We start from the raw sequence: 16,873 nt of genomic DNA on the forward strand, positions 1-16,873 counted from the left end.
ACTTCTAAGTAAGCATTTTTTACACAAATAGAAGCAGTTATTTTACAACAATTCACATATTTGGGTGGTAATAAGAACATAAATGGAAAATGGGAGGGATGAATAATGAATGGCCTGGATGCAGTTATAAATATAGTTCAAGTTAAAATAGTTACAAACTCTCAGGCAAAACAGTTGGAAAAATAAGAGTTTTTATAAAGCTTAATAACATTATGAAATGATTATGTTAAATACAGTCAAACGCACATTTTACATTTTTAAACGGACCATAAAAAATCAGTTTAAATTCCAGGACACTTGTAAAGTGAGGAAAAAGTCTAAAAGCACCACAAAGTAAAATTAAGTTGAATACACATAAGGCACTCTGCAATTGATATAATGTATATTGCCACTGGCATCGTAGCTTAACTCATCTTGAAACAATATATGGGCTCAATAAATATATAGGGAAGAATGCACACTAAATATGACAGTAACTTTCAATATCCTAAAAGGATGATATACAAAAATAAATAAGTAATTTATTGGTCGATCAGCTCTTATTTGTCCCTGATTTCCAGGAAAAGTTCCAGTCCTTAAAGTTTTATCCTTTAAAAAAAATAAAATAATAAAATATCCCTGGTTTTATTAAAGAATCCAGTTTTTTGTTCTCTATGTCTAAGGCAAATCTAGTTTTTATTTTTCTTATTGTGTAACCTTGTGCAATTTTACAAAGGAATTTGAATTTCTGCTATACAACAGAATTACATTATTATCAAGGTCAGTGGTCGTGATTTTTTTGTATCAGAGGGTAGGAGAATACCGTATTACTCTGGACTGCATCTTTGTGAATTGAATTCAAATGTTGTCACTTATGAATATCTCTGTTGCTGATTTGTGTGAGTCACTAACTGTTACGGAACAGAGGGGTGTATAATCAGCTGTCCTTTACTACAAACAGTTGCAGTTCTGCAAAGCAGTGTAACGTCATTGCTACTTCATCTTTTTTCCCCAAAATGGGGAAACATTTAGAGGAGAATGAGGCACAGAACTTGGATCTACTGCAGGCATCTGGAAAGGTCATTAGGTCTTAACTTTTGTGATCATTCTTTGTGTTTTGTGCGCAAGAGGCTGTGAAACTCTGATCCTACATACGTTCCTCCTTTGTTTATTTTACACCTGGTAGTAGAATGTCTGCACTAATGCTGTAGTAAGTTTATGAGATGGAAGGCAAAATGGATTTTTATGGATGTATTTGCCTTTTGCCAAAATATTAAAATACTTTGAAATTACTTCATCTACAAAACTAGAAAATATAAAGCAATTAGTATAAATATGTCCACAATTCTGCTCTGAGTCTCACATTCGTTAACACTTAAATGATAAATTATGGTACAAGGGAGGGATTTCCCTAACCCATAAAATACTCTGTACTCTCTTAAGAAGTGCTTGGACATAATGCATGGAGACATCCATGTTGAGTTCACAAAGAAGCATATTAACTGCCCATGTTGTAGGAATCTACAATAAAGTGCGCACAATTCAAAACCGTTTCATTTGGACACAAGAAGAGTTACGCTTTTTACATGGCCATTAGGGCCAGAACAACGGCCGCCACTATTTGTTCAAGTTGCAGCCCTCAGGTATATATGAATGTGGTGCTGCCAAAGGGCAGTGTCACATTTCAGCACATGGAGAGAATGCAAAGGGGGCTGGAGAGAACAGGGATGGAGAGAACAGGGGGGTTGGAAGGGTTTGGAGAGAAGAGGGACAGGAGGCTGGAGAGAACAGCGGGGGGGGGGGGGGGTTGGAGTGAACACGGGGAGGGGGGCTGGAGAGAATGGAAAGAGGGCTGGAGAGAACAGGGATGAAGAGAACAGGGGGCTTGGAAGGGTTTGGAGAGAAGAGGGACAGGAGGCTGGAGAGAACAGGGGGGGGGGAGGGGTTGGAGAGAACACGGGGAGGGGGGGCTGGAGAGAATGGAAAGGGGGCTGGAGAGAACAGGGATGGAAAGGGGGCTAGAGAGAACAGGGGAGGAAGAGGTAACTGGAGAGGACAGACAGGGAGGGAGCTGGAGCGAACGAGGGAGAGGGGACTGTTAATTTGATTTTTGGTCTGGTGGGGAAGTAGACCTTTGTATTAAATGTGAATTCTATTATTTTAATCTTGCTGCTGGTAGAGGAGAAATGAGCCTGTTTATTAAATGGAAATGTTATTAATTTATCATAGACACCAGCAGTACCAAGGGCCTGATTCATTAAGGATCTTAACTTAAGAAACTTCTTATTTAAGTCTCCTGGACAAAACCATGTTAAATTGCAAAGGGTGAAAATCAGTTTTCTGTTTTGCACATAAGTTAAAGACTGACTGTTTTTTCATATAGCACACAAATACTTGATAGCTTATTTGTACACTGAAATTTAAAGTTGATATTTGTGTGCTACATTAAGAAACAGTCAGTATTTAACTTATGTGCAAAACAGAAAACTAATTTGCACTCCTTGCATTGTAACATGGTTTTGTCCAGGAGACTTAAATAAGAAGTTTCTTAAGTTAAGATCCTTAATGAATCAGGCCCCAGGTATTTAAAGCTGCAGGAACAGGAAGGAGAGCATAGCACAGCGCTGGTCTTGCTCTAGTAGTAGGTTAGGCACATCTCCTCTATAGAATGGCTATGCTTCCCCGGCTGTACATCACCAAATGCAGGGGGGAAAGGGCACCAAAGTTCTCCTTTGCCCAGGGCACTAAAATGTCTAGTTATGGCTCTGCTGGTTATCATAAATGATTTGCAAAATATCCAAATGCTATGCTCATCATATTATCTCTCATCAAATCCAGTACTGGGTATGAGGGTCAGCTATATAATTGTGCATGTGCATTGGAACTATAATTCAAAATTAACATCTGAGCACTGAGTGGATAAAAACCTATTTCAATCATTCCTTTTTAAGCTGCCTATATATTGTACAGAATGTCACTTACTTCCTGACTTTATAACCATAAATACATAATATAAATTCAAAATAAGGGGCCAATTTATGAAAGTGGAAACAGACCTAAATGCAGGACTTTTGCCTATTTAACAAGCCCCATTGACGGTGAAGACAGATATCACAGCGATAGCCTTTGAAGGGGGCCTCTAGCAAAAGTTCCCCGTGCATGGGGTGGTCTATTTTACATGGACAGTGGCGGTACAGTATAGCATAGCCATTGGTTTCCAAAGCCAGAGGTGAACAATTTATACACAGTACAGTCGCAAAAAGCAGTGACATCACAAAGGTACACAGTTACAGAATCATTCATAGGTTGCAGGGTCTTGACCTCTCAGGAACCCGACATGGTATTGGTGGATTCCTTTGGTCATTGTTTCTTGATATTGCCAGGTGTCCTTTCCTCAGGCTCTGTCCTCTAGACCTGTATAAAATGTTTTTTTATGATCCCTGAGAGCTGGCTGTCTGGTGTATGAAAAACTGATATTGTTTATAGCTAGCGTTTGCAAAGAGCAAACGCTACATAAATAATACTGGAAACGCTCTCATGCAATTGCAAACAAAATGATACCAAGCTCCATGTAATTCAGATGTTGGAAACATTATTTAGCCTGTTTACCACTTTATATTTTATATTAACTAAAGTAAGTAGGGTAAACTTATTTGCATGTTGTTATTTACAATAATAATTATTTGTTTGCATACTAATCGCATCACAACCAATATTAGTGTACAGAAAATATTGATTACCACCCTCATCCAATTATTAAACTTCAACAGTCCACCCTTTGAGAGTGTATCCAACACTCTCACCCTTTCAATATTCTATTGCAGGATTATAATATAACACTTCATTTTCTGTGATACCCATCCCTCTTAATAACATCACATTGTAATTTTCTGTGGTGAACTCAGTCGAATGTTTACCACACTTCAACACAGCAGAAACAGATCTGATACATAAGCCAATTACTATAAAGACACCAGCTATAAGGATAATGAACTTACCTATGCCAGTTACCAATTCTTGTTTCCATTCTGCAGGAACAGCACTTCTCATCAAACTAGATGGATAACGTCACACTATATTCACCAGTAATTGTAGTGAGATAATTAAGTACTATTGTATGCTGTACTAATTCTTTTTTATATGTTTGCAGCTACTTACCTGTATACCTAAGCGTGTCATCGTAGATTTTGGTAATGTCAATCCAGGTATATATTTATAATTTAGGTTTCCCCGAGCAATCTTGGTGAGGTCTAATGCAACCAAGTATCGAAACCCTGGGAATTCTAGAATTTGCAGCTGAAGGTTCTTCCCCTGGAATCATATTTTGTTTGACTTTGTGTTCATACTGTGTGTGTACATATGGAGGTGAGGTTTTCTATGAATGTCAGTAATTTTTTCATGGGAGATTATTTCAGTAAATACTTTTCCTAGATATCATATTCTGTTGGAGCTCAGAGTTAACCATTTGTGAGCCCTTCACCTACAAATGTAATATACATAATCTGGAAGGATATTAGGCACAAAACGGTTAGTTACAGTGTTACACAATACCTTAGCAAAGTTCCCCACGCTTAGCTTTTCCATCTGTTTAAGGCAAGTCTCAGCTTGGATAACATTTAAGCAGTAACCTATAGGAACCTTCCCAACCAACACTTTCTTATGTCTATTAATAAAACATATTTTATGATATCCTTCAGCTCTTTTAGTTAATTGTACTCTAATAATAGCGAAGGGTCTTTCATCAACACTTGTGGGGAGGGCTATTGTCTGATCATTCCGTTCAGCTTCCCAATACTCAAGTTTCTTTGCATGTGAAAGATTTAGACACAGCAGAGACCAGTCTACTGAGTATTGGTAAATTTTTTTAAACTAGGGGACCTTGTAATATTATATCTCCCTTCTATTGGTCTCCCCCCCCCTCTATAATTCGGGAGATGTTTAGTGGAAAATGTACTAATCCTACATTATTTTGTCCTGAGGCATGTAAGAGCACACCCAGCATTTAGACCTTACCAACCAATGAATGATAATCATCTAATGGATGTTCGCCTAGGTTCAAGTTATTATTAGACTGACTTCGCTGGATGCACTTCTCTTCGATTATGGGATCACAGTACTTACAAACACAAATATCCTTCAGAAAATAGCCCCTCACACTGTTCCCGAGCTCCAGGGTTAGCAGACCTTTTCTTTACCACTGAATTGAATAATGTGTTAGGTTGAACTGATTATGCCAACATATTCTCCTTCATTTCCACAACATCAGTACCATCAACTGAACCAATCTCCATTACCTGATTACTGCTGCAAAATAGATTGTCCTAAAAAAAATAAGAATGAGAAAAACAAATAGAAAAAATAAAAACTGTCACTCCATGATGATTGAGTAGTCCTTGGGAAATCCTTGGCTCAGATGTTATTCACTGCGGTTTTTAAGTCTCATGGAACAGATTCACAAGTGATGGGATTGTAGTGTCAGCCTCGGCCTTGTCTTGAACCTTCTCCTGTTGTTGACTTTTCTGCAGTGGGTGGAATGGATCCAAGTATTTCTTTCTGCTTTCAGAGATGTGGTGCTGGTCATCAACACTTGGAACGGACCTTCCCACCTATATGTTAAAAAACCTGAGCATATGAAAATTGCAGTTCATAACATATTCCCCAGATTCAGCATCATGAGAGTTAGTGTCTGGCATTTCAGTATTTTGAAATTCCTTTGTTGTTGTCTCAACTGTTTGCTCCTATTTATAACATATTGAACAGTCAGTTCCTCGATATATTTTAAATCATCTTGGGAATCTGTCATCAAGTGAGGTTGTCTGCCAAAACGTATTTAAAATGGTGACAAGTTAAGAGGTGGTTTAGGAGTTGTTCTGATGTTGTGGAGGACTAGTGGCAAAGCCTCCGGCCACGCCAATCCCGTTTCAGCCATCAACTTACTCAATTTGTTCTTGATAGTATCATTTACCCTCTCTACATTCAAAGTGGGAGTGTGTAACTTATTATCAATACCCATGAGTTTACACATGAACTGAAAGACATCCCCAGTAAAATATGTATCCCGATCACTTTCAATTTTAGGGATGCCAAAACTAAAAGCAAAAATCCTGAACGATTTTCATAGCAGAAAAACAGCAGTATTAGTAGCAGCTAGATAAGCCTCTACCCAATTAGAGAAAATATCAATACATACTAATACATATTTGAGATTCCTGCAGGGTAGTAATTGGATGAAGTCGATTTGTATAACCTGGAAATGTCCATCTGTAGGAGGAATGTGAAATGGCTCCGTTGGTATCACTCTTACCGTATTCTTTCTCAAACAAGTAAAACAAGACATTTCCTTCTTACCAGCCTGTGAATAGAAACCCGGTGCACACCAATATGCTCTTATCAATTTGCACATACCCACCTTACCCAGGTTAGTCAGACAATGTGCTGCCTCTACTAAGCTCAAAAGATATGCTTTGGGAGCTACTGGCCTACTTTGTCCATCTTTCCAGAGTCCAGAGGAGGACCCTTTAACCACATCCCTTCTCCTGTATGGGACACAAATCCTGCATTTCTATTAATGTCTGTACACTGAGAGCTTCAAAAGTCATTAATTTGGTCACATTTGTTTATATGAGTGAGCCTGCTGCTCTCTTAGCAGCTTCATTTGCTCTGTCATTATCAAGTGATATGGGGTCCCTGGCATATGTGTGTGCTTTACACTTGATAACGGCTACTTCCTGGAGTAGTTGTATCACTGTCAGAAGTCTTTTAATGTGATGTGAGTGCGCTACAGGTGTATCTGCTGCTGTCATAAGGTTCCTAAGTTTTCATAGAGCCCCATTGTCATGCACTACCCCAAATATATACCTAAAGTCAGTGTATATAATAACTGATTTCCCTCTGCCAACTCACATGCCCTTCTCAATCTCACATGTTCAGCTACCTGGGCTAAGTGAGGTGAGCTAAGGGGTTCAGTTTTTACATCACCTTTGCCACTTACAACAGTATAACCAGTACATAATTCTCCTGTGTCCATCTGTCTATGTCAAATCCCATTTGTATAAAACGTAAAATTAAAAGTAAAATGTACATTATCTAAGTGGGTGTCATGTATGTTAGGTCTTGCTGTAAAGGTCTGATTTAAATATTCCATACAAGCATGCGTAAATATATACCTGCCAAATTCACCTTCAGCCCGAGTCTCCTCTTCTTTCCTTCCACCCTTTCTGCATCTCGAGGCACATTTCACAAATCTTGCTGAGAAGACAAGCCTAGTTTGGGCAGAATTTAGGAGGGCAGATATCGCATGTTGTGCATTGACAGTTGAATCATGTCCTTGTACAGCATCATCGCTCTCTCTTACCGGAAGAACGGTTGCTGCTAGTCGCCTTAAACACCTAGGGAGAGATCTTACCACAGTGCCTAATTGTGCACTATAGTATGCTACCAGTCTGCTAACATCACCATGTTTCTGTGTCAAGACTGCAACAGCATAACCTGCAGCTTCAGTACAGTATAACTCAAAAGGTTTTTCCCAGGGCAAGTGCATTAGTCAAACTCTCTTTAAGATTAAAGAATGCTTGCTCTGACTCCTCAGTATGTGAGACAAGCTCAGTGTTAGAGGATGAGACTAACTCCTGCACTGGTAAAGCTAATATAGAAAAACCTGGTATTCAGGATCTACAGTACACATACAACCATAAAAAAGTATAAATCTGTTGCTGGCTTTGCAGCAGTGTCATGTAGTATAGCCTTAATCCTGTCCGTTGTCAAAATGTCTTAGCCTCTGGGTGAGAAATTTCCCGAAGTATTTGACCTTTGCCATTCCAGCCATTCCAGACTGTAACTTATCCTTTGCAATCTTGTGTCCTGTTTATGAGAAATAGCAACAAGTGTTTGTATCAGACACTGATGACACAAACAAATCAGAACACAGCAATACTGCACTTATATTCTGAATCCATTACTTGATTGAAGAGATTGCAAACAGTCATGCAAAGCTTGTGACAAGGTACTGAAGCTGTCTATAAACCCTTGGAACACTGTCTATGTATATTGTATCCCTTTATAGGACAAAAGAGGTACTTGACAGAAAAGGTAAGGATGGAGAAGAAAACAGCAAAGAATAATAATAGTGATGGTTTGCAGAAAAAAAGATTTGCATCAAGAGAACAGCTGGATTGGGCACTACAGGGAATTGGCTCTCAACTATTTTATTAATCTCACTTAAATCTTAAACTACTCTGTAGGCCCCTCCCAATAATTTTTAATCCTAACTGGAGTTAAATTAACCATCAATCCAATGTCCTGTCCATCCTTAGTCCATAAGGCAGATTACAGGTGCAGACCGGACTTCAGTGATTATCCTGCATATTCAATGACATTTGCTGCCATTAAATGAATATATATCTTAATGCTAATAGCTTTCTAAACTATTGTCATTCCAATTGCAATGCATAACCATATATCTTTATCTTATTATTAGGAACAGCTATTGTTCTAACTGCACCCAGGGACAATAGCTGAAACTAATGTCTCTGCACAATAGAGATTCCAGTGTTCACTAGTATGTGAAAGGGTTTTATTGGTGTCTGCAGCAGTAAATGAGAGTGGGGCAGTCCCCCCCCCCCCTTTCTGATATCTGTGAACCTTCCTGTAACTGAAATGTATGTGCTACAGCAGACATTAATGTAGGCTCATTATCATCCCTTTTACAAAAATGAATAATTTTTTTTTTTTTTTTAAAGCAGGCTATAATTTACAAGGCTCACTATTTTCCCTGGCTGCATTTTTTGTTACTATCCACATAAGGTGAGGTGACGCTGTTGCCTATCAGGCTTAAACAATTTTTTTTATCCGTCTGCACTAATTTTCTTGCACCAAACCTTGCTTAAACCACTGCTAAAAATGTAAGCACCTGATATGTTTAAGCCTTAATTTTCTTGAACTTGGCATAAAAATATGATCTTTAACTGTATTCAATATATCAGGTTCAAAGCTACCAACATATGGAAAATCATTCACACATTCAGCAGTTATTAGTTTTCTTTTTCCACTTCTCACAATACACAGTTGCTTTCTGACCATATTACATACATAATGTATATTGCAGACCCTTTGTGTTCTACCATATACTTTGACCTGTTTTAATGTGGCCCCTTGTCATGCCTGCCTGACTCCCATGATCTGTGGTCCTTCAGAACGTATGGGTAGGTTTAAGAAAATACCAAATTATAACTAATACAGGTTGCACACGATTGCGCGTCCGCTGGGGCGGGATGTTTCTAAAGTGACATCCTCTCACTCTTCCCACTGGAATACTTCTTTCCAGTGAGGATTTGCTCTTCTCTTCTGGACTTTTTTCCAGTGAGGAAAACCTTTTTTTTTAAGCGAGGATTCCCACTTCACATCTGGAAACTATTCGATTAAAACAGGATATAACATACAATTCTAACGATTGTAACATATTCTAATGGTTTTAATTACTTAGCCAGACGATATCATTAAACATCCGCATTGTGTACCAATACAAACTATTTGCCACTCTAGACGATACTATTAACCGTCCACATTGCGCACTAATACAAACTATTGTCTTCGGTTCACCCCACACATGCGCAAAACAAAACCTATAATAAATCTATAATTAAAACTGTGGCAGTATAGAAACATAATATATGCTATTTAAACAAACATTGCTGTCATAGCAAACGCAATTAGCACTATGTAAAATAATTTTATATTCATCCCTAGATTCACTCCAGCTCCTCCTGAGAAACTCTTAAAGCAGGAATTCGGTTTATCAACACAAGATGTAAATTAAAAATGATAGAACAATAAGCGTTCCTACCTTCTATGACGCGTCCACCATTTGTTGAGAAACCAAAATTCTTAGGTCTGCGAGACCTGGAATAGAGTGAAGTCTGCTTTTTCAAGCCCCCAAGCTGTTACATCCATACCTATCATTACCAATAAAGATTGATGTGATTGCTGTGTTTCTAAAGCACAAAGGTTTTATTCACAAAATATATTACAAGGCAAAGTTTGGTATGTATAAGTATGCGCCTGTTAGTACTAGCACAAGCTTGTATGAGAACACTCTAGTTTCCAAAGCCAGAGGTGAACAATTTATACACAGTACAGTTGCAAAAAGCAGTGATATCATAAAGATGCATAATTACAGTATTAAGGTCTTCATTAATAGGTTGAAGGGTCTTGACTTCCCACTCGACATGGCATTGATGGATTCCTCTGGTCATTGTTCCTTGAGATTGCCAAGTGTCCTTTCCTCAGGCTCCCTTCTCTAGACCTGTATAAACTAGTTTTTATGATCCCTGTGTCCAGGGTATTTGGTGTATGAAAAACTGTTACTGTTTATAACTAGCATTCGCAAAGAGCGAACGTTACATAAATAATACCGGAAACGTTCTCATGCAATTGCAAAAACATTATTTAGCCTATTTATGACTTTATATTTTTTAGTAACTGAAATGAATAGATTAATCTTATTTACATGTACATTATTTGTAATAATAATTATTTGATTGCATACTAATTGCATTGTGTACAGAAAATATTGATTACCACCTTCATCCAATTATTGAACTTCAACACCCTTCAACCAGCCCTGACATTAAATTAACAGTCTTCCCATTTAATAATAGACCTATATCACTCCAACCAGCCCAAACATTAAATTAATAATATTCCTTTTTAATAAATAAATCTATTTCCCTACCGCCAAACAACTCCAGCAATAAATTAATAGCATTGACGTTTCATAAATATAACAATTTACCACATCTCGGCATTAAATAATTCATATTCACATTTAATAAATAGACCTCATTCTCCCCAAACTCAGCCCCACATTCAATTGATAGCCCCCAAACCAACCCAGCATTGAATGAAAGGTCCAGTCACCCCATCTTAAATTAATAGAAACACTATTAAATGAAATAGCACCACCAATAAATTAAATTGCCTCCCCCACCTAAACTACCCCATTCACCCTGTTCCAGCGTATCATTTCCCCAGTCTGCTGTTTTTGCCTTGCAGATAAAGCTGGCTCTATGGGAACTACAGACTCAATGACGGTACTCACTACCCAAGGAAAGATGTCCTCGTACCAAGGTTTATGGAGATTGACATGGTATATTTGTTCCTCCCTTCTCCTCCCCAATTGATGTACCCTGTAATTGGCAGGACTGACAGCCTCTAGGACTTCGTACGGACATTAGCAGTGGGTTTAAAGTTTGCTCTCGTGGGTTTGGACTAGGACTAGGGCCTTGTCCCCAGGCTTTAAAGATCAAAATACATCACTTTTATCATAACTTATCTTTTGCCTTTCCTGAGCCTCTTTAAATGTTGTTGTACAATGGGCCCTATCTTTCCCAGCCTCTTATACATTTAGGACACAAATAGTACCAGATGTAGCTCCTTAAGGCCTTTCTGCTCCCACCCTTCCTTCAACATTTCTCCGATACCCCTGGGCTGTCTCTCGAACAACAATTCAAATGGACTAAACCCTGTTGAGGCTTGAGGTATGTTGTGGCCCACAAGCGGATTTCTCCAGTGGCCCCACAAAGTCCATAGCTATACATTCAAAGGGGATATTAGTGTAAGAGGTGCTCTGTACATGGCTTTGGGACAGGTTCTCTGACAAATAGGATATAACCGGATATATCTTTTTACTGCCATGTGTACACTGGGCCAGTAAAACCTGAGCAGAACTCATTCCCGTGTTTTATCTTCATCCACGTGTTCCCCACAGACATGTGTATGTGCCGCTTTTAACACTAAGGGTACATGAACCTGAGGAACTGTTAACTGTTCTACCTTTTCCCCCTGTACAATAGCAACTCTATATAAAAAATAGCTTTTAACAATAAAATATGGTATACCTTCTGCAAGCTGGGTGGCTTTCTCTACACCGTTGACTTCAGTCACACTTTTAAATGCATGTTCTAACATTGCATCGTTAAGCTGGTCATGGGTAAAGTCCTGCAAAAGAAAACAAAATTGGTATTGCTGACCAGTCCGTATCCTCACCGACAGGTGGGGAGGTCTCATCTGGGACATCTCCAGTCAATGCTACTTTGGAGTGGCAATGCCTTCCCGCATGGGGATACTTTTGTGAAAGTCCTTCCCCGACCCCCAGGATAGCATTCTGGTTTGGCCATTTCCAAAGATTGAGATCCAGATGTTGTGGTTTCTTATACAGATCCTTTGAGACAGGGCTTCTGATCGTAGTATCACTTGTCGGCATGTCCACCTGGATTTACTTACTAAGGACCTCTTTAAACAGTGCAAAGTCCCTCCCCAGAATAAATGAATGGGGCAGTTTAGGCGCTATGTCAGCCACCACCAAAACTGTTTGATTTTTAAGTGTGACTGGCAGAAGTTCTCTATTACTCCAGAGTTGTCCTACATATGCACAAAACCTTGGACAACCAAGTAGTAATGGTTTCGGGCAAGGCAGAGCTGGAAACCAATGTAGGCTAACTTCCCGAGTCAGCCAAAGCTAGGACAATAATTTCGTTGATTAGCACAGTCACCTGGAACAAACAAGGACCATTATGTGGGACTCATAGTATAACAGCTTAGGTAAGCAGGAACTAACATGCGCAACAGAACAGTCCATGGGTTACGGTAGTTTAGGATATTCAGCTCAGAAGTGGCCTGGCTCACAACATTCAAATCACTTTGGACTAGACAGCTTGGTAACCAGCCCTTTGTCAGTAGAACTTTTACCATTGAGCAAGGATTGTCAAATCTGGCTTTTGAGGTGGCGTTGACATTGGCATGAACTCAGGTGCTTTGGTCATTTGCTGTAAAGCACAAAACCTCTCCACCACGGTGGCATGCTTTTCATAAGTCTGTGGGTCCAATTGCATTACCCATCTTTGCAAACCACAATTCAGCCCCTGGATGAAGTATTCTATCACCAAAACTTCAATAATCCCAGTAGGCGAATTTTCCTCTGGCTGCAGCCATTTTAAAAAAATTTGGAAAGCTTCGCCAGTTGTGCACTGATCGGTTTGTCTTTGACATATCGTGATATCGCTGGGCTCGGCCTGGTCCTGAAACCCCAATGCGAGCCAATATCTCAGACTTTAAGCATGGATTATCAGAGGCCCGGCCCTCATTCAAATCAAAATAAGCTCGCTGAGCTTTGCGAGTTAGATATGGCGTCAGTCTTTCAGCCCAAACTTCAGAATGCCAATTTGTCCTTTTTGTAGTTCTCTCAAAGGACATATATCGCTTCTGTATCATCAGCTGGTGAGATTTTCTGCAGAGTGAGACCAAGTGGTACATTTCTGGCAGGTCTCACCTGGACTAACTCTTCTCTTAAGAGACTGGTGTTTTCCTCCTGTGCCTCTGCAACTCGTAGCATGTGAGCTTGCTGCTCTTGCTGTGCAGCGGCCACATTCATGAGGGCTCTCAAAACTTTCTCCATATTAATGTCTACAAGGGTTGGGTAGCGGAAACTTGCTTCCCTGATTATCCCACTTCTGATACCACTTGTGACACGGGCACATTTTAGGTGATGCACACACAAACACATTCTTACTTTTTTCTTTGCTTTTATTGTCAGGATGGTAAAGTAAATTGACAGCATAGAGTTCCACACTTTTTCTTGTGACCCTAACGCTGGATTGACAGAGACCAACTCCCTAGCCAGTGTTCACTATCTGGCATCAGTCTCAACTGAGCAATGAATCAGACATGTTTAAATAGTTTGCAATCCTCCCACAGTCCTCACTTGATGGACAGATGACACTCCCACCTTGCCTTTAAAAGGGAGTTTGTTGAAGGTTTTTATAACTTTATTTATGAAGTATTAACACACAGTGTATACATACACTTTAGAAAGCCAAAGTAGGTGACAGTATATACATCCGGAGGGGGCTGTTTGACAGCCCCAGTCCTTATACAACAGAATGTACAAATAAAAGGTAACAAAAAAGGCAAATAAATTACATGTATCATTATATGGTCTTAACTGTATAAAAATAGTAAATCCCACACCATTGAGTGATAAATTGGAGTATGTGGTCTATTTTCTGTAATGTAATAAGGGAGGGAGGGAGAGGGGTGTAGGGAGGGAAGGGGGGTAGCCTGAAACAAGACATGGGACTCCCAGCGGCCAGCATGCCTCTATTTGAGGAAAATGAAAGTGCTCTGTTTTGATTGCAAACACACCCCTGTCAGGCTGCTGCTTGCTGTGGAAAAGTTGAAACATGTAAGTTAAATCAGACGTTTTACTATTATTTTGTCACACATATGTCCTCCACCTGTATCTCTTTGACAGACAGACAGATAGATACACAGACAGACAGAAAGAGGTGCTCAAATATCCTATGAAAAAATTAAGATGAGAGAAAATAGTTAAATTTATTGTACCAGTGGACTTATTTATTAAAACACAAATAAAATAATCTGTCTTAATATCTAGTAATAATCTGCAATGTGTGCACACAGGAATCATAACAATTTTCTATTTAGTAGAGTATAACACATGCCTAAAATACCTCATATGGATCATCAAGAACTGGTTCTGAAGTATCCAATTCTGATATATAATCAAGGAAAATATTCCAGAGATAGTACTACACGAATCTAGTACAGATAAATTAGTACCCCAATCTAGCAGAGCAAGTCCCGCACATGAGGTTGCAAAGGAGAGCCTTTCTACTCTTACCACCCGCTGAAACCACTCTTTGAAAACTTCTGTATGTAATGTAATAAGATAGTGCTCACAGGAAATATACTTTATTATTTAAAAAAAGCATTGTTTTCTTGGTTATTTCTATTTTTTTTTAACTAAATTAAAAAAAAATAGAGTCTGGAACTGTAAGCTCAAGTTCGAGCTTCCAATTAAAGTGCACATACCAGCTCAAACATTAGCAAAAGGTCCCAAGACTGGCGTAGGTAGCAGTAAAACTCCTCTTACCACTGCCAACAGTATCATTGGGGAGCTTGAGCGCTGCTCAGCTGCCCTGGGGACATTTACTTAATAATTGGCAGAAAAAATATTTTTAATTGCAGCAATGAGTCTTATTAAAGTAGGGGTCTTAATAAATAGACCTCTAAGTGCCTGATCCACAAAAATATTATATTATTATATTATATTATATTATATAATTTATTCTGGGATATGATATTTAAATGATTAAAAAGGGGTAAAGATTTTGTTACTTTGAGGTGATGAAAAATATAGAGTATATTTCCAATATTTCACTTGATTCAAATGTTGCTGATAAATACATATGCTCACAAACCAATGTAGTCAGTTGTGCAGTGCCCAGAGATTTAGTGTTACGTTTCTGTGTCACATAAATTGTGCTCTATATAAATTACCCTGTGCTTTTTTTGCATTTATCTTTTTCTGTCATATTAAACCGAATGGATCCGTGAGATCATCTTACTTATGTATAAATATCAGATGCAATTCACAATGGAACCACTGATGCTGATATGATAGATAAACATAATCATTTTATTGATCTCATGATTAAAAAACTAAGAAAACTCTCCGAACATACTACAATTATATTTTCAACATTATTTAATATGTGATTTTATTTGTTGTGACACATGCTATGTAGATCATCTCCTTATATGGTTTTGTTGGTGTTTTTCAGCTGTGTAATATGCCCTCGCTAAAGCTTAGGTTCAGTGAACAAATGGAGAATAGTGTTGTTGCCCAATGTCACCATTCTAGTCAAGTGGGTCTCAAATGCATAGAGATTGAACACATGAAATTAGACTGTAGAGGAGGTGAAGGCTATAAAAGTCTTCCACAGTGAGAGTTTTACTGGATCAATTATTTTCATGCTCTTAAAGATGTTGGCCTAAATAGGGAAATAGAGTACACAACTCAATTTCTTAATTTTCTCTTGATAGTTGTATGACCTCACTATGATTCATTTCATATATTAGTCCCTATGAGGATTAATAAATAATGTTGTATTATAGTTAATGTTTTTTATGCTGTAGTGGTTTGATTGCCCGCTAGTTTGTGGGATTAATAAAGCCACTTGACCACATCCTGTCTTTTTTAGCACAACAAGTATCATGAGATTTTCATTACAGTGAAGATGGCAGAGAGCTATATGTTTTTGCTGTGTATACTGTGATACTATGTTCAGTTCAATATCTCTAACTACGGACACAATTGGAATATAATAGTATTTGTGTATTACAGTTGACATTTATTCATTTATCACAATGGTAGACGGATTGCAATATGAATTTCCCTGGACTTTACTTTTGTTGAAGGACTTTTTAGTTTTAGACTTTGATGATGCGGCCGCATCGCGTGTCATGTGATGCGGCCGCCTGTGCACCCCCCGGGCTGAAATTTGCCAGCCCGCCCCTGCATTGGCGGCCCTTACACTGGCTGTGACAACTTGAGGTTCCAGCCTTGAACCTAGGTATTGATTTATTTAATTCCTGGCCTTATGATGGCAGCATACAGCATTCATAAATAAAATTTGTAATGTGGAGGCCACAGCACTTACACATTAGAGAGGGAAATCCTGTGATGTCCTATTGTGATGTCATTAGGACATCCCCTGTGTGACAGGCAGGCAAAGTAATGGCTTTCTCGCTAGTCTGCACTAATAGATCTACAAACTGGATCTATTAATAGCTTGCTTGTCAGTTATTGTTAGATAATATTAACATTGGATCTGGCAATAGGGGAGGCTAACTAGAGTCTCTTATAATCCCAGTAGCAGTCAAAACATTATGCACTGCACACTGCAAATTAACCTGGTAATGAAGTGAGGGGCACAAAGGCCCTGACTTAGAGATGGACGTTAGTCCATTTGTGATGTGTTAAAATGAAGGATTGATGCAGTGTGCAACGGTCAAAACTTACTCCTGAATTAGGGCA

General features: G+C 38.7%; 1 protein-coding gene across 1 annotated transcript in view; it reads left to right on the top strand.

Annotated features, from left to right (window-relative positions):
* The window catches only part of SLC6A4 (solute carrier family 6 member 4), a 101,635-nt gene that overhangs the window by 39,019 nt on the left and 45,743 nt on the right, over window positions 1-16,873 (top strand). The window lies entirely within an intron of this gene.

This window comes from Mixophyes fleayi, chromosome 2 (assembly GCF_038048845.1).
Source record: "Mixophyes fleayi isolate aMixFle1 chromosome 2, aMixFle1.hap1, whole genome shotgun sequence".
NCBI classification, from domain to species: Eukaryota; Metazoa; Chordata; class Amphibia; order Anura; family Limnodynastidae; genus Mixophyes; species Mixophyes fleayi.